The sequence below is a fragment of the Musa acuminata genome, chromosome BXJ2-7, assembly GCF_036884655.1.
Source record: "Musa acuminata AAA Group cultivar baxijiao chromosome BXJ2-7, Cavendish_Baxijiao_AAA, whole genome shotgun sequence".
Classification (NCBI taxonomy): domain Eukaryota; kingdom Viridiplantae; phylum Streptophyta; class Magnoliopsida; order Zingiberales; family Musaceae; genus Musa; species Musa acuminata.
This window is the reverse complement of record NC_088344.1, coordinates 24,403,894-24,431,176: the sequence shown is the minus strand read 5'-3', so window position 1 is coordinate 24,431,176 and position 27,283 is coordinate 24,403,894.

Sequence of the window (27,283 nt, the reverse complement as noted above, 5' to 3'; positions counted from 1 at the left end):
TCGATATTCCCAACAAGGAGTTATAAAGAATTTAGCAACCATAGGTCAGAGAATATTATCTAAGTTTTGCAGAATTCATAGAGTTGATTTGAACAGATTATTCAATAGGCATTTATACTCCAAATCATCCAAATTAGTTATATACAAAAATATTTATGAGTCTAATTTCCAATAAATCATACTTTGTATGAATCTGAGTTCCCAACAGAATGTTATAAGCAGTTAAGCAACAAGAGGTCAGAAATTTATAGTCCTTATTTTACAAAATCTATAGGGTTAAATGAAACAGAAGTCTTAGTAGGAATTTAAACTCCAAATCAATCAATCTTAGTATCAAAATAAAGATCTATGAGTCTACTTTCAAATGAATTAGACTTTGCCTAAATCAGAGTTTAGTACTAAAAGTTAGATTCGAAATAGTATATAGAGGTCGGATTACTGAAAAATTATAGATTCATGACTTTGTATCAAAACGAAAGAAAGGTTTAGTTCTAAGCTGAAATCTTTCGAATTATGAAGAATTAAAATGAAAATAGAGATTAGGATTACCATAGGATGGGGTTAGAATACTTGCCTTAAACAAATTTGAGTCTCAAAGGTGTGGAATTGATGCAAAACCTTAAGGCAAAACTCCTTCTTCTTCTTCTTCTTCAATTCCTCTTCCCTTCTCATCTCAAACCAACGTTGGCTGCAGCTTCTGAAGTTTGTATCTTTTTATTTCTCCTCTAATGCATTAGATTTAGCTAATATAAAGATTGTAAGGCGGCAAGCATGCATGAAAAAGGCTTATGTGTCATCCTTAGAATAAACATAGGTGGCACCAACCTTAGTTTAGGTAGTGACACATGTCCACCATTTTTTATTTTTCTTTAATTTAAATTTGCATCTTTCATAAATCATATCAAAATTTTAATATTCACATTTAGGTCCCTGGCCATAAACTTCTAATATAAAATTATTTAATACAAAAGAATTATTAACTAATCCTCATATTTACAAACAAGCATCTATAAAATTTTCAAAAATGAGGGATGTTACAACCACTGCCTGCAGCACTGATACTTGGTAGTACCACCCACCTAACAGTCTCTCGGAGACTATGTCTAGGTGGTACCATCACCCAGACTAGTGGAACTATCTGACATAGTCTCAGAGACTGTGCCATGATAGTTCCACCTGTTAGGTCTCTGTTTGGGCCTTTCACTTGGCCCAACACAGCCCAAAATTGGGTCAAATTGGCCCCTAATTGAGTTGGCCCAATTCCAACCCAATTATACCTAAAACCTATTTTGATCTAGACAATTATTATAAATCTAATCAAATGTTGTCCGGCATGTCATTGGTTCATCGATGTCTGGTCCGATTCTTTGGTGCATCGTCCTTTCTTACGACCTTTTGCTTAATCGGCTAGTTGACCTCCGCAACTTTAATTTATTTAATGTAATTTTCTCTCTTCTTGGCCCAATGCCCGATCCTATGGCTCGAGGCCTCCTATCGATACATCGATCGATCCTCCGATTCGATGTCTAATCTTTTGACATATTCCACTCTAACCCAACATGATTCTTCCTGCTTTTAATTGTCTTTCCTGGATCGAAGCTTCCTCATCACTCAAAATATAGATTATTAGGATCAAGAGGTCAGCACTAAGAGGGAGGGTGAATTAGTTCAGTGGATAAAAATGTTAGTTTTGAAAAATCTTTCGTATGATAAAAACCGAACTCGGAAGTGCTTAACTTGAAAGCATGTTCGTAAAGTTGTGCAGCAAAAGTAATAAGGAAGTAAAGCATGTATAGAGGTTTGCAGTAAGGTAAATAGCAATAAGCAAATGCAAACTAGAGAGCATGCCAATTTTATAGTGGTTTGATCGTTGTGACCTACATCCACTCTGTCGATTCCTCTTCCATCGAGGCTACCGGCATCTACTAATGATCTTCCTTTATAGGCGAAGATCAACCTCCTTCTTACACCCCTCTTCTCCTTTTACTGGGTTTAGGAGACAACTCTTACAAGCACTCACTCTCCTCTTATAGAATTCGAACACTTAGACTAGAGGAGGATTCTCACAAGGGATTTCTACAACATTTTTCTACTTTTGATTACTCTGTGCTTGTGTGCTTTAACCAAGGATGAGAGGGGTATTTCTAGGCTTCAAGTTGATTCAAACTTCGAGCCTAAAACTTTGTCATGCCGGGTTCCCCGGGCACGGGTGGTACCACCGCTTACGCTAGGCGGTACCACCGCCCAGTGTCAGTTTGACACTAACACTGCCCTGGGTGGTACCACGGCCCAGGTCTGGCGGTACCACCGCCTAGGTGGCAATGCTGGGCCGTACCATCGCCTGGCACCCTGCCAAGGGCGGTACAACCGTCCAGGCTGGCGGTACCACCGCTTGACACAGTCTCGAAGACTATGCTGTTGAATCTCAGATTTTGATGATGAAGTCAATTGTCATTTGTTATCTAATCTATATGTTGAGATAAGTGTGCAGGATTAACTACGATAAAAGTAAGATATGTAGCAGGAGTTGCGCCGGAGTCAAGACAATGATCACGTTGGGAGTTCGAGAGTTCGACGGAAGTTCGGACAGTCGTCGGAGGTTCTGCGGGAACAAATTCGAGAAGTCCATGAGCTTGACAAAGAAGCTCGTCGAAACTCACCAAGTGGATCGTTGCAAGTCCAGGAGTTTTCCGGAAGTCCGCAGGAGCATCACCGAGGGTTCATCGGATGATCAACGGAAGTTCGCCGGAAGCTCGCCGGAAGAAGCGATTGACGCACCAGAGCAAGTTGCAGTAAATGTCTTAGGAAATATCGTAGTTAGCACAATGATTAAGTTGAAATTGGGAGGTGATCCCATTAACTTAATCTTGGGGCAATTGGGCCCTTGAAAAACCCAAATTGGGCTGAATGGATCAACCCATTCGGACCCTGATTTCTGCCAGGCGGTTGAACCGCCCAAGCTAGGAGGTGGCATCGCTTGGGCTAAGTCTCCGAGCGAGACTAGGTGGTGCAACCGCCCCAGCCAGGAGGTGGCACCGCCTGGGCTCAGTCTCCGAGCAAGACTGGGTGGTGCAACCTCCCCTAACAGGAGGTGGCACCGCTTGAGCTCGATCTCCGAGTTCTAGCTGAGCGGTGCAACCGCCTCAGTCAGGAGGTGGCACCGCCTAAGCTCGGTCTTTGAGCTTTAGCAGGAGGTGCAACCGCCCTTGACAGGAGGTGGCACCGCCTAGAGGCTCAGTCTTCGAGTTCTGCTAGGCGGTGCAACCACTCCAGTCAAGAGGTGCAACCGCCAGATCCCAGAATTTTGGGAATTGACAGTTTTGAGCTCCAAATTCAAACTGGATTGGGGCCTATAAATACCCCACCCATTCAGCACTGAAAGGGAATGAAACATACACCGAAATCCTGATCTTGTTCTGTGATTTTTAGAGCTCAAAATTGTTATAAAGGCCAAAAGTTCGTCTCCCTCTTTTCTTCCAAGTTCTGAGCTTTAAAGAGACGAGAGAAAATTCTGTAAGGGTTGTCTCCGAAGCCCGTCAAAATGAGTGAAACTGTAAAAGGGTGGTTGGCCTTCGCCTATTGAAGGAAAGCCTCTAGTTGACGTCGGTGACCTCGTCGGTGGAGGAAGCCAGAAGTGGAGTAGGTCAAGATTGACCGAACCACTCTAAATCTCGGTTTGCATTTACTTTGAGCATATTATCTTTACTGTAAACCTCCTCTAAAGCTTACTGCTTTCTGCACATATACGATCGGGTTTCAAGCTTTGCACTTTCTGAATCGGTGTTTAGACGTAAATCAGTTTCATCGTACGATCATCATATTTCTGTTTGCGTTTACGTTTTGATTTCTATCATAACTGCAAACTACCTTTATATCCTTGCTTAAACTACATCTCGCTTAATCCAATAATTTACGAATCAGCATTTAGACGTAAATCAGTTTTTTCGTACGAATATCATATTTCAGTTTGCGCCTACTATCTGATTAGAATCATAACTACAAACTGCATTTATATCTTTGCTGCATCTCACTTAAACAAAAGTTAAAGTGATTTATGAATCGGCTTTCTTACCAAAATCACTTTTAACGAACAAACGCAGTTTTTATTTTTCATAGAAGGTTTTCCGTTGCACTAATTCACCCCCCTCTTAGTGCTCTTGATCCTAACAATTGGTATCAGAGCGGGGTTAACTCTCAAACGGATTAAAACCCAAGAGAGATGGCATACGCCGGAAACCAAGTGGGCCATTCTATTACACGTCCACCCATGTTCAATAGGACGGACTACACCTATTGGAAGACCCAAACGAGGATCTTTCTTATTTCTATGGATTTTGAACTTTGGAATCTTGTCGAAAATGGATTTTCGAAGTCTTCTCTTCCAATGATCGATTGGAATGAATTGGAGAAGAAGGCTTTCGCTCTTAATGCAAAGGATATGAATGCCTTATTTTGTGCGCTTGACAAAAACGAGTTCAACCGTGTTTCCATTTGTGAAACCGCATTTGATATTTGGCACACACTTGAAGTGACTCACGAAGGCACAAGTAGAGTGAAAGAGTCAAAAATCAATCTTTTGTTACATTCTTTCGAACTTTTCCAGATGAAACCGAGTGAGACTATTGGCGACATGTTTACCCGTTTCAAGGATGTCGTCAACGGTCTAAAAGGACTCGGAAAAAGTTTTTCGGATTTTGAGCTCGTAAATAAGATTCTAAGATCTCTTCCTAAGAGTTAGGATCCTAAAGTCACTGCTATTCAAGAGACGAAAGATTTAAACAACTTCCCTCTTGAAGAACTAATCGGGTCATTAATGACCTACGAGATGACTTGCAAAGCTCATGAAGAGCAAGAAGACATCCTTCCAAAGAATAGGAAGGATATGGCACTTAGAACTTTAGAAGACCACTTGAGAGAAAACTCAAGTGATGTGGACTGTGATGATGACTTGGCACTTCTAACAAAAAAATTTAAAAAATTCATTAAAAGAATCAAGTTTAAGAATGACACAAAAAATAAACTTGAACCCAAGAAGGACCAAGTTATTTGCTATGAGTGCAAAAAGCCGGGATACTACAAGAGTGATTGTCCCCAAGTCAAAAAGAGAACATCAAAGAATAAGGCGCTCAGAGCAACATGGGATGACTCGAGCGCGTCCGAAAAAGAGGAGGCCAACACTGAGCAAGTTGCTTATTATGCCTTAATGGCCATCGGAGAGGAGGTAACGAATTTAATAGATGCAGATTTATCATTTGATGAATTATTAAATGCCTTCCATGATTTATTTGATGAATGCAAGATTATTAGTAGAAAATACAAATTGCTAAAAAAGGAGCATGATAGTCTTACTTGTAATTTTGATAAGTTAAAAGCTGAATATCATGATAGTTTAGGTTCATGCATAAAATGTCATGATCTAGAAACTCTCCAAAAAGAAAACTTGCTACTTAAGGACACCTTAAAGAAATTCGAGGTTGGTAGCAAGTCCTTGAACATGATCCTTGCAAACGAGGGTCACGTTCCCAAAAGAAGTGGAATCGGATTTGTGAGAAGTCCTCACCAAAATCCAACCACCCTCATAAAAGGCCCCATCTTATATGTTCGACATCAAGACAAATGCAACTTTTGTTGCAAACTTGGACACAAAACACATTATTGTCCATTCAAGAAAATTAGTCCGAACATATTAATTTGGGTTCCTAAAGGAACCATGATAAATTCTATGCAACATGATAAACAATGTAGATCTATTTTTGAGGCACCCAAAAGCAAATGGGTACCTAAAGATCATCCTTTCTTGTAGAAACCTATACCATCGCAAGCAATGAGCAAGAGATGGTACCTTGATAGTGGATGCTCAAGGCATATGACTGGAGATCCATCGAAATTCTCTAAGCTCACTAGCATAGACGAAGGCTGTGTCACCTTCAGAGACAACAACAAGGGTAAAATCATTGGCAAAGGAACCATAGGTGACAAATCCAACTTCTTTATCGAAGATGTTTTGTTAGTTGATGGTTTAAAACATAACCTCTTGAGCATTAGTCAATTATGTGATAAAGGATATATTGTCAGATTCGAATTTAATGCTTGCATCATTGAAAAACCACACAAAAACATGTCTATGATTGCATTAAAACAAAATAACGAATACTATTGACATCAACGATTTATGTAATGAAATGTGTTTTTCGGTTTTGAATGAGGATGCTTGGCTATGGCATAAAAGATTAGGTCATGCTAGCATGAAACTAATCACTCAAATATCATCTAAAGAACTTGTAAGAGGAATTCCTCATATCAAGTTCATCAAAGATAATGTATGTGATGCTTGCCAATTAGGTAAACAAATTAAGGGTAGTTTCAAATCTAAGAATCAAATAAGCACCTCTAGGCCCTTATAATTGATCCATATGGACTTGTTCAGACCAATTTCTACATCAAGCCTAGGAGGTAGCAAATACGCCTTCGTCATTGTGGATGACTATAGCAGATACACATGGACTTACTTCTTAAAACAGAAAAATGAATGCTTTAGATTTTTTACCAAGTTTTGTAAACTTGTTCAAAATGAGAAGGGTTCTATGATTTCGTCAATTAGAAGTGATCACGGTGGTGAATTTCAAAACCATGATTTCCAAGAATTTTGTGAACTCAATGGATACAACCATAATTTCTCTACTCCAAGAAATCCTCAACAAAATGGAGTAGTAGAAAGAAAAAATCGAAATTTACAGGAAATGGCAAGAACCATGTTGAATGAACATAGCCTACCCAAATATTTTTGGGCCGAAACCGTAAACATTGCATGCTATATTTTGAATTAAGTTCTAGTAAGACCCTTACTCACCAAAACTCCCTATGAGTTATGGAACAACAAAAAACTCAATGTTTCATATTTTAAAGTCTTTGGGTGTAAGTGTTTTATCTTGAATAAAAAGGATAACTTAGGAAAATTTGATTCTAAATCCGATGAAGGAATCTTTCTTAGTTATTCTTCGGTTTCTAAAGCCTTTCGTATCTTCAATAAAAGAACTTTAATTATTGAAGAATCCATTTATGTTGTTTTCAATGAGATTTCCGAAATCAGGAAAAATGATTTTGATGATGATGTTAATTTTGATTCTTTGAATTTAAATGAAACCTCGTCTCCAACTAGCAACTTGGATGCATCCACTTCCGAAACATCCTAACCCAAGGATTGGAAGTATGTAGATGCTCATCCTAAGGAACTAATCTTAGGAGACACATCAAAGGAGGTTCAAACACGATCTTCTCTTAAAAATTTTTGTGCCAACGCCGCTTTTCTCTCCCAAATTGAACCCAAATGTGTTGACGAAGCCATGAAAGGTGATTCATGGATTATCGCAATGCAAGATAAATTAAATCAATTTGAGAGAAATGAGGTGTGGAAGCTTGTTCCTAGGCCAAATGACCATTTAGTTATTGGTACTAAATGGGTTTTTAGAAACAAGCAAGATGAATATGGTATCGTGGTTAGAAACAAGGTTATATTAGTGGCCAAAGGTTTCAACCAAGAAGTAGGTATCGATTACGAAGAAACCTTCGCTCTTGTGGCTCGATTAGAAGCCATAAGGATGCTCCTTGCCTACGCTAGTAGCAATAATTTTAAGTTGTTTCAAATGGATGTTAAAAGCGCTTTTCTTAATGGCTTTATTTTCGAAGAAGTCTATGTTGAACAACCTCCTGGATTTGAAAATAATAGCCTCCCTAATCATGTGTTTAGATTAACTAAAGCTCTCTATGGTTTAAAACAAGCTCCGAGGGCTTGGTATGAGAGACTTAGTTCTTTTCTTATTGAAAATAATTTCACAAAAGGCAAGGTTGATACTATATTATTCATCAAGAATTTTGAAAATAATTTTCTCATTGTTCAGATTTATGTTGATGATATTATCTTTGGTTCTATGAATGAATCTCTTTGTGAATCTTTTGCTAAAACTATGAGTCTTGAATTCGAAATGAGTTTAATGGGAGAATTAACATTCTTCTTAGGCTTACAAATCAAACAACTAAGCAATGACATCTTTATTAGTCAAACTAAATATGCTATAAATTTGCTAAAAAAGTTTAATATGAATAACTCAAAAGCTATTAACACTCCTATGAGCACCTCCACTAAGTTAGAAATTGATGAAAGTGGAGAAAGCTTCGATCAAAAAACTTGTAGGGGTATGATAGGAAGTTTACTTTACCTCACTACAACAAGACCAGATATCATGTTCAGTATAGGACTTTGTGCTAGATTTCAATCAAACCCTAAGATATCTCATCTCAAAGTAGTTAAAAGAATACTTAGATATCTTAATGGTACCACAAATCTAGGATTATAGTACCTAAAATAAGAGAATCTTGAGTTAATTGCTTATGCTGATGTGGACTTTGCTGGCTGTAGACTAGATAGAAAAAGCACATCTAGAACATGTCAATTTTTAGGACATGCCCTTGTTTCCTGGTCATCTAAGAAACAAAACTCGGTTGCACTATCAACAACCAAAGCTGAATATATTACAGCAAGTGCATGCTATGCACAAGTTTTATGGATGAAAAACACCTTAGAAGATTACAAAATTCATCTTAAAAATATTCCCATTAAATGTGATAACACAAGTGCAATATGCTTAACGAAAAATACTATACAACACTCAAGAACAAAACATATTGATATTAGACATCACTTTATATGAGATCATGTTACTAATCATGATGTAATCATAGAATTCATTGATACTAAACATCAACTAGCTAATATTTTTACAAAACCTCTAAGTGAAGAACAATTTGATTTCATAAGAAGAGAATTAGGAATGTTGATGTGTCCGAATACATAAACCAGTTAAAATTATCTTTTGGACTTTATTGAATGATCAAATCACTTGATTGCCATTACATGCCTAAATAACATGTTGGAAATAATGCGTTGAATACAAAAAATTCCATAATAATAAGCATGTTTTGTCTTCACGATTGTATAGCATAGTCTTGTTCGAATGCATGAAAGTGTTAATTTCATTTTCGGATTCGCTTAACAATTGGTATCCTAAAAATTGGATTTTCTCATACACTTATTATATGAAAAATATTTTTCTGAAATGGATTTGATGAAATGATTCCTGCTTATAAATTCTATCTTGAAATATGGATGATAGTGTTTTTACTTGCAAAGACTTGTTTCATATACATATCTTGATCCTTGTAAAAATGAAGCATGATTTAATCTCTCATCGATTTTAACTTCACTCAAAGTAAAATCACAAATAGCCTTCCTCCTTCATGCAAAAAGATTATGACAAATAAAAAAGAAGAAGTATTCAAAGCAATCTATGTATCATGCTTTCCTTTATATGCTTGGAAAATAACATGTAAAGGCATGAACAACTATCACACTTATGCTCAAAATTCGCTTATTGTTCTCCTGCTATCACAATTACCATGCTTTTTGTTGATGACAAAGGGGGAGAAATATATGAGTATTAATGCCATGCTTGCATCACCAAGAGATATATGAATTGATGCTATGATTGCTATAATTTGCATTATGCCTTGTTTGTATCATTGAATGATATCAAAATCTTACTTCACAGTTTTACATGTTGATATCTTACAATATGATAAATTGCTACTATTACCATCATTCAAACTTGTAATGTAAAATTTGAAAATAAATGTCAAGCCTTGACATCATCTTCAGAGAGATACATCATGATGGGAATCATGATGGGAGTATTGATAAGTTTAAATGATTTTTAACTTATCAATATGTCTCTTGAATTCAAAGGGTTTGAATTCAAGAATGACTTATCTCAAGTATGGCATACAGACAGGGGGAGTTAAGGTTAACTCCATTATCAATCGATTGTCATCATCAAAAAGGGGGAGATTATTGAATCTCGAATTTTGATGATGAAGTCAATTGTCATTTGTTATCTAATCTATATGTTGAGATAAGTGTGCAGGATTAACTACGATGAAAGTAAGATATGTAGCAGGAGTTACGCCGAAGTCAAGACAATGATCACGTTGGGAGTTCGAGAGTTCGACGGAAGTTCGGACAATCATCGGAGGTTCTACGGGAACAAATCCGAGAAGTCCATGAGCTTGCCAAAGAAGCTCGTCGGAACTCGCCAAGTGGATCGTCGCAAGTCTAGGAGTTTTCCGGAAGTCCGCAGGAGCATCACCGAGGGTTCATCGGATGATCGACGGAAGTTCGCCGGAAGCTCGCCGGAAGAAGCGATTGGCGCACCGGAGCAAGTTGTAGTAAATGTCATAGGAAATATCATAGTTAGCACAATGATTAAGTTGGAAATAGGAGGTGATCCCATTAACTTAATCTTGGGGCAATTAGGCCCCTGAAAAACCCAAATTGGGCCGAATGGATCAACCCATTCGGACCCTGATTTCTGCCAGGCGATTGAACCGCCCAAGCTAGAAGGTGGCACCACCTGGGCTAAGTCTCCGAGTGAGACTAGGCGGTGCAACCGCCCCAACCAGGAGGTGGCACCACCTGGGCTCAGTCTCCGAGCGAGATTGGGCGGTTCAACCTCCCCTGACAGGAGGTGGCACCGCTTGGGCTCGGTCTCCGAGCTCTGGCTGAGCGGTGCAACCGCCTCAGTCAGGAGGTGGCACCGTCTGAGCTCGGTCTTCAAGCTCTGGCAGGAGGTGCAACCGCCAGATCCCGGAATTCTGGGAATTGATAATTTTGAGCTCCAAATTCAAACTGGGTTGGGGCCTATAAATACCCCACCCATTCAGCACTGAAAGGGAGCGAAACATACACCGAAATCCTGATCTTGTTCTATGATTTTTAGAGCTCAAAATTATTGTAAAGGCCAAAAGTTCTTCTCCCACTTTTCTTCCAAGTTCTGAGCTTTAAAGAGAGGAGAGAAAATTCTGTAAGGGTTGTCTCCTAAGCCCGTCAAAAGGAGTGAAACTGTAAAAGGGTGGTTGGCCTTCGTCTATTGAAGGAAGGCCTCTAGTTGACGTCGGTGACCTCGTCGGTGGAGGAAGCCAAAAGTGGAGTAGGTCAAGATTGACCGAACCACTCTAAATCTCGATTTGCATTTACTTTGAGTATATTATCTTTACTGCAAACCTCCTCTAAAGCTTACTGCTTTCTGCACATATACGATCGGGTTTCAAGCTTTACACTTTTCGAATCGGCGTTTAGATGTAAATCAGTTTCATCGTATGATCATCATATTTCTGTTTGCGTTTACGTTTTGATTTCTATAATAACTGCAAACTGCCTTTATATCCTTGCTTAAACTACATCTCGCTTAATCAAGTAATTTACGAATCAGCATTTAGACGTAAATCAATTTTTTCGTACGAGTATCATATTTCAGTTTGCGCCTACTATCTGATTAGAATCATAACTGCAAACTGCATTTATATCTTTGCTGCATCTCGCTTAAACAAAAGTTAAAGTGATTTACGAATCAGCTTTCTTACCAAAATCACTTTTAACAAACGAACGCAGTTTTTATTTTTCGTAGAAGTTTTTTCGCTGCACTAATTAACCCCCCCTCTTAGTGCTCTTGATCCTAACATATGCCACGGCTATGAGACTCCTTAGGGCATTGTTTGGGCCTCTCATTGGGCCTAACACTGTCCTTACATGGTTCTAGCTGGCCCCTAATTGGGTTGGCCCAAATCCAAACCCAATTACATGCTAACTATGAAATCTAAGACATAATCTCAACTAAACAAGTCTGTAAGTCTATTCTTCCAGCGAGCTTCCGGCGATCTTTCGGTGAACTTCTGATGATCTCTCGGCAATGTTCCAACGGACTCCTAGCAAGCTCTTGGACTTCATGATGATCTTCTTGGCGAGTTTCAATGTGCTTCTTTGGCAAGCTCTGAGACTTCTCGGTTGGTTCCACCAAAACTTCCGACGAACGTTCGGACTTCTGACAAACTCTCAAACTCCCACCGAAGTTGCGTCTTGACTCCGGAACTTCATTTTTCTTCATGCCTTGCTATTGTAGTTAATCCTGCATATGTAAAAACATACTTTGATCTAGACAATTAATACTAAGTATTAATCATGTTGTCCGGCATGTCATTGGTCCCTCGACGCTTCGTCCGATTCTTCGGTGCATCATTCTCTCTTATGGCCTATTGCTCAATCGGCCAGTTGACTCCGCAACTCTGATATCCTTGGCGTAATATCCGCTCTTCTTGCCCCGATGCCCGAATCCATGGCCCGAAGTCTTCTATCGATACGCCGACCGATCCATCGGCTCGATGTCCAATCTTCTGACATATTTTCCCCCGGCACGACATGATTCTTCCTGCTTTAATTATCTTATCCTGATTTAAGCTTCCTCCGTCACTCAAAACACAGATTAAAATATAAATACTATCAATTGGTTTCATTATCAAAATCCGAGATTCAACAATCTCTCCCTTTTTTATGATGACAACCAATTGATGACGGAGTTAACCAAACTCCTGGAGTTTAAACAAACTCTCAGAGTTTAGACAAACTCCCCTTATCAATATGTCATATCGATAGAACTCTTAGATTTAAAAATCCAAGCAAACATGTCATAATCAAATCATGCATAACATCAACATGCTTCTCCCCCTTTGTCATCAACAAAAAGGAGAAGTATCACTATCAAGTGTTTAAATATTCAAGTTCAAATCATTGCATGAAAAAACATAATATCATCATGCAATTTGTAGTTAGAAAATTTAGCAAGTGTTACATCATGCTTAGAACATTCAAGCTATCAAGTTGTAGATATGCAAGGTAGTACAAAATACAAGCTAGCAATTTTACTTCCGTTGCAAAGTGCAAGTTAGCATATTTTGCATTTTGAGATAGGCAAGATAGCACTTTTGGTATGCAAATTTATAATATGCAAGCCATCAAATTTTACATATAAAAAAGTTAGAAAATTTTACATCTTTTGAGATGTGCAAGATGGACTATTTTGCCTCTTTCTGAAATATATAACTTAGCAAACACTGCTTCTCTTGAGATTTGTAATATAGCACTTCTTGCTTCCTTTATGAGATTAGTAAGCTAGCAAGTTTGCCTCTTTCCAAATTGTGCAAGCTAGCAAATTTGCTTTCTAGCAAGTTTTGCTCCCGCTTTATCATTGTCAAAAAAAAAGGGAAGCCCCTTTACATCAATTTTCAAATTATGACAAAGGTAAGTATCAATCTTATTTATGTATAATTATATTTTCAAATTAAAACATGCACATTTTCAGAAACCTTGCATTTCATTTTTCATGCACGATACTGAATAAATCAATCATTATTATGAGCATATCATACATATTAAGCATTTATCAATATTTTGATCATGATGCCAAACATTCATTATTTAAAGCATTCATGATACACATCATATGCATCACATATATCATCACAATAAAAAGCATAAGTATTGCATGCATCATTCCAAATCATAAATGTTTCAAATCATGATGGTATTAATTTGTCAGATTGCATCCTACCATATATGTTCAAAACTTTTTCCTCTTTTATCATTATAAACAAGAAAGAATAAGGGAAGAACAAAATAGTGTAAAATATTTCAATCATTTCAAGGCATATAAGCCATAAATACAACAACATCATGTCATGAAAGATAAGACATCTTGAATTACAAAAGACATAATTTATTTTATCAAATCTCTTCTTTTTATAAATAGTAAAAATTATAGGTGTACAAAGAAGAGATCTTAAATAAAAAAAATCTCAAGTAGTAAATTCAAGAAATCAAGATCATGATTTGAATACAAACTCATTCAAATTTAAATCGTCAAATCAAAATCATTTTCAAGAGCTTCATAAAAAGATGATAAAATAGATTCATCAAAGTCAATAAGATAGAGAAAAAGAATTTTTAAGAAAAATACTTTTCTCTTTTTAGTTGTTTCAATTCATGTGATTTACTTCATTCAAGCATGCCCTTTTTTTTTATTTATGCCAAATAAAAACATGCATCAACATTTAGAATCAAAAAATAAATTTCATCATAGAAACCATTCATCTTGCTTATAACCAAAACAGTCACTTTTATTACCGTGAAAATCAATAATCCATAAATCTCAAGAATCATCATGCATAATTTTGAAATTTATTAAGCATGATCATTATGCATCATTACATTATTTCATCAAACTTAAAGCATTTTCAATCAAGTTCATTGTAGTCATGCATTTTTCTTTTTAGGTGAATCCAACTTTTCATGCTTAGTTTCCATACAAAAGTCATGCATTATTTTTAAAATCAGAAGGAAATATGAAAATCATTAAGATATACATTATTGTTTTGCAAGCACATACATAAAATTAATCATATTTGGTGTGCAAGCATTAGATTAATATTTTATTATATCTTCATATAATTTTCATGATCATTTACAAAAATTACTTAGAAAGATAAGCATGATTCCTAATTTTTTACAATTTCATTACATTATGTAATTTTTAAAAAATAATTTTTCTAAACTAAATATAAAAAAATGCATCATGGAAGGCATCAAGTAATTTCAAAATAAATTAAGGGGGTTTCAATTACCTCATCGTCGAATGTCGTTAAGGCGTAGTTTGCCACCATGCCTTTCTTGATTTTCTTCTCATCTTTGGAGGAGCTCGATTCATCCCAATTTGTATTCTTCTTCTTACGTTCATAGCAAGTAGTTTCATTTTTTTATTTTTTTATTATTGTTTCATGAACTTTTTGAATTTCATTTGTAGTTCAAGTTCACCATCACTTGAGCTTATGCTCAAGTGGTCTTCGATTGTTCTTAGTCCAAAATCCTTCCTGTTCTTTAGAAGGTGGTTCTCAAGTTCTTCACGTGTATTGCACATCATTTTATAGGTCATCAATGACCCGATAAGTTCTTCGAGAGGGAAATGGTTCAAACCTTTTGATTCTTATAAAACCATTACTTTTGAATCCCAAGTTTTAGAAAGTGAGCGTAAAACTTTACTTACAAGTTCAAAATTCAAAAAAGTTTTACCAAGAGCTTTTAAACCATTGATGACATCCGTAAAATGGGTGTATATATCTCCAATGGTTTCACTTGGTTTTATATAAAACAATTCAAAATCGTGCATTAAAAGATTAATTTTAGAATCTATAACTTTATTCGTGCCTTCGTGTGTGATTTCGAGAATATGCTAAATAACGAAGGTCGTTTCGTACAAAGAAACCCGATTAAACTATGTTTTATCTAAGGCGCAAAATAGAGCATTCATAGCTCTAGCATTTAAAGAAAAAGTCTTCTTCTCCAAATCATTCTAATCTTTTATTAGAAGAGAAGACCTTTCAAAACCAAATTCGACTATGTGCTATAAATCAAGATTTAATGAAAGCAAGAAAACTCTCATTCGAGTTTTCTAATAAGTGTAGTTCATCCCATTGAAAAAGGGAGGACGAATGAGAGAGTGACTCTCTTGAAAGCCGAAAAGAGTCATTTCTCTTTGGGTGTTAAACCAAATATAAAAAAATGAGGCTTTGATATCAATTGTTAGGATCAAGAGGTCGGCACGAAGAGGGGGGTGAATTAGTGTAGCGGATAAAAATGTCGGTTTCGGAAAATCTTTCATACGATAAAAACCGAACTCGAAAGTGCTTAACTTGAAAGCTTGTTCATAAAGGTGTGTAGCAAAAGTAATGAGGAAGTAAAGCACGTACAGAGGATTGCAGTAAGGTAAATAGCAATAAGTAAATGTAAATTAGAGAGCATGCCAATTTTATAGTGGTTCGGTCGTCGTGACCTACATCCACCCCACCGATTCCTCTTCAGTCGAGGCTACTGGCATCCACTAATGATCTTCCTTTATAGGCGAAGATCAACCTCCTTCTTACACCCCTCTTCTCCTTTTACCGGGTTTAGGAGACAACCCTTACAAGCACTCACTCGTCTCTTACAGAATTCTAACACTTAGACTAGAGGAGGATTCTCACAAGAGATTTCTATAGTATTTTTCTACTTTTGAATACTTTGTGCTTGTGTGCTTTAACCAGGGATGAGAGGGGTATTTATAGGCATCAAGTTGATTCAAACTTGGAGCCTAAAACTTTCCCATCCCGGGTTCCCCGGGCACGGGCGGTACCACCGCCCAGTGTTAGTCTGACATTGACACTGCCCTGGGTGGTACCACTGCCTAGGTTTGGTGGTACCACCGCTTGGGGGGCAATGCTAGGCGGTACCATCGCCTGACACAGTCTCGAAGATTATGCCACGACGATGATACTTCTTGGGGCACTGTTTAGGCCTCTCATTGGGCCCAACACGGTCCTTACATGGGCCTAGTTGGCCCCTAATTGGGTTGGCCCAAATCCAAATCCAATTACATGCTAACTACGAAATCTAAGACATAATCTCAGGTAAATACGTCCCTAAGTCTATTCTTCAAGCGAGCTTCCGGCGATCTTCCGACGAACTTGCAAAGATCTCTTGGTAATGTTCCGGCGGACTCTTGGCAAGCTCTTGGTCTTCATGATGATATTCTTAGCGAGTTCTGATAAGCTTCTCTAGCAAGCTCCAAGACTTCTCGACTGGTTCCACCAGAACTTCCAACGAACGTCCGGACTTCCGACGAACTCTCGAACTCCCAACGAAGTCGCGTCCTTGACTCCGGGACTTCATTTTGCTTCATGCCTTACTATCATAGTTAATTCTACATATGTAAAAACATACTTCGATCTACATAATTATAACTAAGCATTAATCATGTTGTATGGCATGTCATTGGTCCCTCAATGCTTCGTCCGATTCTTCGACGCATCGTCCTCTCTTGTGGCCTATTGCTCAATCAGCTAGTTGACTATGCAACTCCAATATCCTTAGCGTAATATCTGCTCTTCTTGCCCCGATGCACGAATTCATGGCCCAAAGCCTTCTGTTGATACGCCGACCGATCTACCGGCTCGACGTTCAATCTTCTGACATGTTTTCCCCCGGCACAACATGATTCTTCCTGCTTTAATTGTCTTATCCTAATCGAAGCATCCTGCGTCACTCAAAACGTAGATTAAAACATAAATACTATCAATTGATTTCATCATCAAAATCCGAGATTCAAAATAGATTAGATCATAAACACATCAATTGGTTTCATCATCAAAATTCAAGATTCAACACTTATGTGTGCAGAATGCAGTTTTTGGAATATTGTATTCACATACCCGAATTTGGTGGTAATCGGATCGAAGGTCCAGCTTCGTAAAGACTCGAGCTCCTTTTAACTCATTAAGAAGTTCATCCACCACTGATATTAGGTATTTGTCCTTGATGGTGATACCATTTAAAGCTCAATAGTCGATGCACATCCGTCAAGTTTTATCCTTCTAGCGTACAAGTAGCACCGGTGCGGAATAGGGGCTACAACTTGGCCGAATCACCCTAGTTTCAAGCATCTCCTTTATAATATTTTCAATTACATCCTTCTAGAGGTGAGAATATTAGTACGGTCGAGTGTTCACTAGTGGTTTGCCTAGAATAATTGGAATCCGATGGTCATGTTGTCTAGTAGGAGGAAGACCACCTAGTTCAGTAAAAATGTCGACAAATTCACCAATCAATTGGGTGAGATTTTGACCTTTAATTTCTGTTTTCTTCCCCTCTAATTACTACTAAAGATGCATCATAAAGCTATCATTTACCTTGTGTAAAATTTTCTATGCCAACCATTCTATGCCAAGCACGGTCTTATAATCATTATTTGTTAGGAGGAAGAATTAAGTGATAGTTTCTTGGTCTTGCAGTAATAGTTTCATCTGCGGGCATCTTTGGTTGCACTTTAGGATTCTGCCGTCAGCGACCTTTACGTCTAACTTGCTGCAACCTTCGATGTGGAGCACCATTCGAGCAGCAACCTTACTGTTTAGGAAGTTATTAGTGCTGCCCGTGTTGATGAGAACAGTGATCGGTGTTGTTTGAGAAGGCCTCCAACTTTCATCGTTTGCGGGTTTGAGTAGCTGGCTAGCGTTTGTACCATAAAGTCGATCGGTTGTGGCTCTTCTTCTGTATCTTCTTCTTTATGTTCAAGACTCTCTTTTGAATGTTCAATGACCTCTTCTACTGGTTCAATCATGAGAAGTCTCCCTTTTTTACAATGATGCTCGCGGCTCCATGGCTCATCGTAATGCCAACATAACCCCTTCGTAGATCGCTCTCGAAGCTCTTCTCTTGTCAACTTTTTTAGTGTAGGGGCTCTCTTGATAGTAGGGGGCTGAGGACTTTAGTATTACTAGTCAAGGAGCGACCCTAATCCTTTGGGCTTCATGGTTCAATCGCTCATCTTTAAGTCATGCAAAAGATATGGCTGCCATAAGCGTGTACGGTTATCGCGCTTTAACTTCTCCCCAGATCTCCGACTTTAAGCCCTTAATAAAGGTCCCCAATAGTTGTTTTTTAAACCAATCATGAGTTTGATTAGATAACCTTCCAAACCTAGTTTGGTACTCCTGAATGGTAGATGTTTGTCGGATCTTTACTAGTCGTCTATCAATGTTCTCATAATCAATTGGTCTAAAGCGGATCAATAGTCCTTCTTTGAATTGTCATCATAAGAGGACTCCATGAGTGTGTTCAAACTAGTCAAACCACTATATGGAATCCCCTTCAAGATGTATAGCCACAATTTCCACCATAGATGCGTCCGCGGTTTTGTGGTACCGAAAATATCGCTTCACCCATGAGATCCAACCAATTAGGTCTCCTTCTTCCCATCTAGGGAAGTCCACCCTCATTAGTGGATAGTAAAGATTAGTCACAGAGCCTCTCCTCTCTTGGAAGTCATCTCTTTAATCAAAGCTCTCTCCTTGATGTGATTTCCTCGGGCTCGGTGGTTAGCCCAAACTGAGTTCAATAAAGAAAGTCTGAATCTTATCCTCCATTTGTGTCTCGAAAGCTTCGAATTTAGAATTAATTGCCTCATCAAATGTCTTAGTATATGCCTACAAATCTGTAACGTTAAGATCTCTCTTTCGTTATCGGGTTACAGGCATGTATCAATTGAGAGAAGTGGTGGCCGAAAGGGTTGGTGGATTGGTGTATGTAGGCTGTGGTTTAGGCTTATTTTATGACTGTTTTGTAAGAGCAGAATTGTCATTGAAGAAATAGCGATTTCATGATGAAATATTTAGCAAAATTTGAGATATTTAAGGAGGGAATTTAACAGTAAAATCTCGATTTAGATAGTGCAATGATGAAAAATTTAATTAAGAAGATTTTGGTAATATAACAACAAGGAAATCGGGGCAAGTTGCCATAGCAGAACTCTCCATCAACTTAGTGTCTCTCTCTCTAGTTCCACTAAATGGAGAGTTGGTCATCTTTCCACTAAGGCAAGACTTGCAAGTTGCATATGACTCATAGTCGAATGGATCTAGGTATCCATCCTTTAATAACTTTTGAATCCTTCCCTCATGGATTCGACCTCGCCTACAATGCCACAGGTATACATTGTTCACCTTATCTCATTTTATTTTAGACTCACTTACATTCATGATATGTGGAGTAGTGTCTACCATAAACAAACCATTATGTAGTGTTCCTTTAGTGATAATCTTATCATCTAATATTATTGAACAACCATTGTTCTCAAAAACTAATTTACATCCACTAACTATCAAACATGAAATAGAAATTATGTTTTTGATAATAGAAGGAATGAAATAGCATACATCCAATGCAATAATAGCTCCACCAAGTAAATATAGGGTGACCTCGCCAACAACTACTATAGTAACTTTTACTCTATTTCCCATCTTGAGGTCTATCTCGCCTCTCGCTAATCTCCTAGGTCTTGAACCTACAATGAATTACAAATATGATAAGCACTACCAGTATCCAATACCGATATGTTATTATAAGAGTCTAACAAATGGAAACTAATTATAAATGTACCTGAAGCTTCTCTAAGCTTCTGTTTCACCCTCTCTACAAGGAACTCTTTGCAATTTCTCTTCTAATGCCCATCTTTGCAATAGTGGAAGTATTGGCCTTTGTCATTTGCCGAGACTTTCTTTGCAAACTTTGCTTTACCCGGTCTGCCCTTGCCATTACCCTTCTTAAGGGACTTTTCTACCTTTCTTTCTTTCTGGTCTCATCGGTATAAAGAACTGGCTTCTCTTTCTTGATTGTGCTTTCTGCCTCCCTCAAAATATTGAAGAGCTCAAGGAGAGTTGCCTTAGGTTTGTTCATATTAAAATTCATTATGAACTAAGAAAAAAAATCTGGTAGGGATTGAAGCACAAGGTCTACACATAGGTCATCCTCTAAGACCATCCCTAGACTTGTGAGTTTTTCTATCCACTCAATCATCTTTAGGACAAAGTTCTAAACGGATGTCCCCTTAGTCATGCTAGCACGGAGGAGACTCTTGGATACCTTATAATGCTGAGTCCTTCCCTATTCCTCAAACAATTTACAGAGATGCATGAGAATGAATCTGACATCCATTTTTTCATGTTGTCTTTGTAACTAATGAGTCATAAAGCCCAATATGTAACACTGAGTAAGAGTGAAATCGTCTATATACTTCACGTACCAAGCGATCTCATCATTGCTTGCCCCTTCCTTGGGCATAAGCTGCATCAAAGACATATGCGATTTTCTCTGCCGTGAGAATGATTCTCAGGTTGCGAAGCCAATCAGTGTAATTTAGACCAATGAGGCAGTTGACATCAAGTATGCCATGTAAGTGATTTGAATGCAACATATTTCTGGAAGTAAATATGCAACAGAAATAAATAACATGCAGATTTTATAGAAAAATAAATAATTAAGATATGGTCTTCTATCTTAAGCTACTCCTACTATTTTCTCGCGAATCATACAACTTCCTCCGTTATATGAATCGAAGACCCTAGTAGATAGTGTGGATCAGGTTCTAATCAGCATCTTAACATAACCAATTACGCTAAGCCCGTAAAGGTAGGCACCTCTTGCCAATCATAACTCCTTATGATTTCCATCCTATTCGGCTTCTGAACTACCATGGCCTCGAGTGACTCGACCAACCATGGTGTTCGAATAAGTTATCACCATCGTTATAAGATGAGTCTGATTTGATAATATGCTCTCGAGTGACTCGACCAAGCATACCATATCCTCATATCACTAGTAACATCTCTATATCCTAGGTAAAATAGCGAATTACGAAATAGGTGGATCTCGAGTGACTTGATCAACTCAACCTATATCAGAAATCGATCCCTACATATAACGATGGAAGGCCACATGGGTTAATCTAATTACCTCACGTTTACCAAATTAATATTATAAAAAGAGGAGATTTTTTATTTGGTCTCCTAATATGATGTGTCATATATATACATATTTAATATATATCTACGTCGCATGCAAATATATATACATATCTAGTAGGTATACAAGTAATCACACAACACATGAGTAGTTATACCAAATGATCATGAACCATACCCTAATGTGATCAAGCCCAAGCCAGAGGGTCTAATCACTCACATCAAGATCTATGTGTAGAGTGGCACATCTCTATGCCCTATGATTGTCCATGTCATCTTCATCGATTCCGTCAACATCTCAGCGCATCTCCATGCATCGCAATCGTCTATCTCGACCTCATGGGTCCTACTATCGCCTCCACGCTCCCGTTGTGCCTCCTAGACCCCAATAATAATAATTTTTATATCACATGTAGACACACATCATACGGTCCATTATCATCCGTCCAAATCATACATTATAATAATAATTAAACTTTTTAATTAACTAATATTTTTAGAAATTTAGGATATATAGGGATTTTCTTGAATTGTAAAGGTCATTTTGGTAACTCAGATAGAAAGTATAGAACTTAGAATTTCTCAAATTTTGAGGAACAAAACTATCATTTGTCTAAAAACCATAATCCTTCTCCTTCTCCCCTATTACATTGCGGCCGCCACCACCCCACCGATGGCGGCCAATACAAGGGGCAAGGGCACCGCCTCTACCCATAAGCGGCTCGCCCACGAGCGGCGTACCTATGGGCGATGTCGCCCCTATGGTTGGGCACCCCGCAAGTAGGTGGTTCTACTCACAGGCGCCTTTACCCGTGAGCACAGCTCCAACAGGCGCCGCCCATGTGGGCACTTGCCCTTGCGGGCACCACTACAAGCGGCGGTCGCCCTTGCAGGCAAGTGCCACTACGGGCGTTGTGCCTACAAGCAACGCACATGGGTGCCATCGCTCGTGCTGCAAGCGGCCTGCTTGCACACAGATGGTAGCAAGGCCGCCATCTTCGATGGCAGTAAGGGCAGCAACAATTGCTACCCTTTCTCTCTTTTATGTCAATGATTTAAACAATAAAAACTTTTCTAAAACACAACACATGTAGTTCAAAACCAGTCATTCACATGAACAATCAGGCTCTAATACCACTGTAGGGAAATCTAGGGGCGACATCACATGCATAGCGGAAGAATAGAAAATAAAAACCTTAATTTCCCGAAAAGATGTTCGTTGTTGTGTGAAGATTGGTGTACAAAAACCCATAAAACTTAAATCCATATGTGAGATAGTATTTTACCTAAGGAGATCATATATCCCTGAATTTCTACTGATCTGTAAGAGAGGATGAAGGAGGTCAAGCGTCCTCCTCTCTAGTAGTGATCCATATAGCAAGGTTGCAACGATGCTCCTCAAATCTCCATGCTTGCCGTCTAAGGAGGAGAATGGGAGAGGAGAATAGGAGGTGGCAACTAGGAAGGCCCAGCCTATGAGTCTTTAATTACCTTCTATTTATAGAGGCCCCCAGTTAACCGTAATGGTTCCTGTCCTATTAGATACTGGATCTTCATCCAATTACCCAAGTCTCTTAGATTAGTGGGTCTTAGTCCAATAATCTCTTATTAGCTCTTATTAGTTTAGGGGCTTATTTGATATCTAATAAGATAGGGGCTTCGGTAGATATCTTATATCTGAACATCTACTCGTCGCAACACCTACCATATGTGTGTAACCCTTTAGGGCCAATATCGAGCTAGCCATAAATCATACTTACCAGAACTCCTTCTGGCTTAGTAAATTATTATCTTCATAATAATTCACTCGACTCATTGACTGCGGATGTACTAGTCTACTACGCCGGAGTCCCTCGACGATATAGGGGAATCCAATCCATTGGACCTATCTATCATCAATTATCATATACTAGTCTCTCATCTATCTAATATCCCAGAGATCGTATACTAGGCATGGTATTGTCAGGCCCATATGGTTTCTCCTCGAGTCTCGCTCTAATCGAAATCTCTTGAAGAACTCTTTTTCTCTCAATTCGAATAACCTTGGCCAAGGATTTTTCTGAGCAAGAATACACATAATATTTCTCTCATGATACCGAGAGTGGATGATCCTCTATTGATACTCAATAGCCCTTGTAATGTTGGCTGCCACTCCCAATAACTAGTTGTACTAGATCTAGAACTACCAAACCTATAAGTCTGGTATCAAAGAGTGGAGTACTTATGCAAGACATCTTTGATGTCTCAAGTCTAAGGACCAGATATACTACTAAGACTACAAAATCACTATCTGACAATATGGTATCATCAATCATCCTGCATTCTATGAGCGGATCAATTAGTGAACTCATTCACTAATGAGCACCTACACTATACCCTTAGTGTCCCCACACAAGCAGCCATTAGACCAACTGCCTCCATTATATGGATGGGTATACATCAACTAGTTTGTCCAATTATCTCGATGTCCTTCTCGAGTAACCTATGACCAAGATTATTTATGATTTGTCTTTAAAGGTGAATTGATCTCATTATCGTGATCTCATCACGATCTGATTCTCATTGTATATATGCATGGACATCATAATATATATAATATTCAAGATAAAGTGATAAAATATCAAATAATGATAATAAGCAAAAAGAGTGCATATCGAGTCACACGTGTCATCACTCATGTGATTGGCTTGTAGGGCATCTATGACTAATAATGATGTCCATAGATCTGTGCAATGAGAATTAGATCATGATGAGATCACGATAATAATATCGATTCGCCTTTAAACACAAACTCTAAATAATCCTAGTTGTAGGTTACTCAAGAGAGCTATCGAGAAAATTGGACAGACTAGTGTACTATATACCCATCCATATGATGGAGTTGGCTGGTTTAATAACTACTCATGTGTGGACATTAGGGATAGCAAGTGCTTATTGGAGAATAAGTTCACTAATTGATCTGCTCATAGAATATTGGACTATTAATGATACATCATTATCAAACAACGATTTTGTAGTCTCAGTTGTATATTTGGTACTCAAATTTAAGATAACAAGGATGCCCTATATGAGTACTTCACTCTTGGATATCAAACTTATAGGTTTGGAGGTTCCAAATCTAGCACAACCGGTCATCGGTAGTGGTAGCCAACCTTACGAGTGCAATTGAGTGTCAATAGAGGATCATCTGCTTTTGGTGTCATAAGAAAAATATTCTATATATTATTGTTCGGTAAAATCCCTTGCCATAATCATTCGAATTGAGAGAAAAAGTGTTACTAAGGATAATATAATTAGAGCGAGACTCAAGTAGAATCCATATAGGCCTAATAGCACTATATAGAGTATACGACCACTATGATATTAGATGGATGAGGGACTATAGATATATGATAATTAAGGATATATAAGTCTAATGGATTAGATTCTCCTATATTGTCTAGAAACTACAGCGTAGTAGCCTAGTACATTCATAGTTGATAAGTTGAGTGAATTATTATAAGAGATGATAATTCATTGAGTCAAAAAGAGTTCTTATAGGTCTGACTCATGACTAGCTCGATACTAGACCTAAAGGGTCATACACATATGGTAGGTATTATGACAAGTAGAGGTTCGTGTTATGATCAATATGGCACTAAGGGTGTGGGGGGGGTGGGTGAATTAGTGCTTACACAAAATTACGTTGATTTGGAAATTTTTGTTTGATAAAATCATTTTGACAAAGCTTATATCGGAAAGTAAAGACTTAAGAGTAAATGTAAAGTGAAGTGAGCAGCTAAGAAATGAAAGTAAGTAATAAGGAAAGAATACATTGGATTTATAGAGGTTTGGTAGTTGTGACCTACGTCCACTTCTGATTCCTCCTCCGTCGAGGTCACCGACATCCACTAATGGTCTTCCTTCAATAGGTGAAGACCAATCACCTTCTTACAAAGCTTTCTCCTTTTTACAAGTTTAGGAGACAACCCTTACAAGCCTCACACCTCTTCTCAAATGATTACAAAGCTAAAGAAAGAGGAGGAGGACTCTTAGCACTTTTACAACACTTTTACACCTCAACACTTACAGATTTTTTTCATACTTTATTATTATTTTATTACCCTTTTATGCAAAAAGGAGTAAGGTATTTATAGGCCCGAAAAGTTTCAGAATTGGAGCCAAAAAATGGCTCATCCCGGATTTCTGGGGTACTAGTGGTACCACCGCCATTGTTGTGTGGTACTGTTGGGAAATCATTGGGGGGCGACATCATATGTGCAGCGGAAGAACAAGAAAACAAAAATCCCCGATTCCCAAAAAGATGTTCGTCGTCGTGCGAAGATTTGTGCGCAAAAATCTGTTGGGAAATCATGGGGGGCGACATCATATGCGCAGCGGAAGAACAAGAAAACAAAAATCCCCGATTCCCAAAAAGATGTTCGTCGTCGTGCGAAGATTGGTGCGCAAAATCCGCAAAACACAAAACTGCGTATAGAGATTATGTTACCTAGGGAGATCGTATATCCCTGTTTCCTTGCAGATCCTCAGGAGAGGGTGAAGGAGGTCAAGCGTCCTCCTCTCTAGCGGTGATCCACACAGCAGGGTTGCGACGACGCTCCTCAAAACTCCAGGCCTACTCTGAGGTGGAGAGGGAGAGGAGAATAGGAAGGGCAAGCAAAGACTCTAGCCTATGAGGCTGTGAATCCCTCCTATTTATAGAGATCCCGTGTCAAAACCCTAATGGGTCCTTTCCCTAGTGGGTATTGGATCTGCATCCAATAAGACAAGGGCTCCGTCGGATATCTCATATCCGAACCTCTACTCATCGCAATGCCTACCATATGTGTGTGACCCTCTAGGCCCAATATCGAGCTGGCCGTGAGTCATACCTGTCAGAACTCCTTCTAACTAAGTGAATTATTATCTCTGTAATAATTCACTCGACTCATCGACTACGGAAGTACTAGGCCACTACGCCGTAGTCCCCAGACGATACAGGGGAATCCAATCCATTGGACCTGTCTGTCCTCAGTTACCATGTACCTATAGTCCCTCATCCATCTAATATCCCAGAGACCGTATATCGAGCATGGTGCTGTCAGACCCATACGGTTTCTACTTGAGTCTCGCTCTAATCGGATTCTCCCGGAGAACTCTTTCTCTCTCAACCCGAATGACCCTGGCCAGGGATTTGTCTGAGCAAGAACACATGGGATATTCCTCTCATGATACCGAGAGTGGATGATCCTCTATCGACACTCAATAGCCCTCGTAAGGTCGACTACCACTCCCAATGACCAGCTGTACTAGATCTGGGAACAGCCAAACCTATAAGTCTGGTATCAAAGAGTGGAGCACTCATACAGGACATCCTTGGTGTCTCAAGTCTAAGAACCAGATACACCACTAGGACTACGGAATCGTTGTCTGACAATAAGGCATCATCAACCATCCAGCATTCCGTAAGCGGATCAATCAGTGAACTCATTCTCCAATGAGCACCTGTACTGTATCCCTAGTGTCCCTACACGAGCAGCTATGAGACCAGCTGCATCCATCATATGGACGGGTATACAGCACACCAGTCTATCCGGTTATCACGATGTCCCTCTCGAGTAACCTATGACCGGGATTATTTAGGATATGTGTTTAAAGGTGAATCGATCTCATTATCGTGATCTCATCACGATCCGATTCCCATTGCACAAATCCAAGGACATCACAATACATATGCATTTATGCAATAGTTATAAAGTGATATACGCCAAAAATATAATAAGCAAAAAGATTCTGTATCAAGTCACACGTGCCATCACTCACGTGATTGGCTTGCTGGGCACTTATGACTAGCAATCTCCCACTTGACCTAAAGCCAATCACCTATGTGTCTGATCCCCATCAGACCCCTGTGACGCTCATAGACAATTTGAGACAACGGCTTTGTCAGTGGATCTGCAATGTTATCTTCGGATGGAACTCTTTCCACTACTACATCTCCTCGGGTTACGATCTCTCTTATAAGCTGGAACCTCCT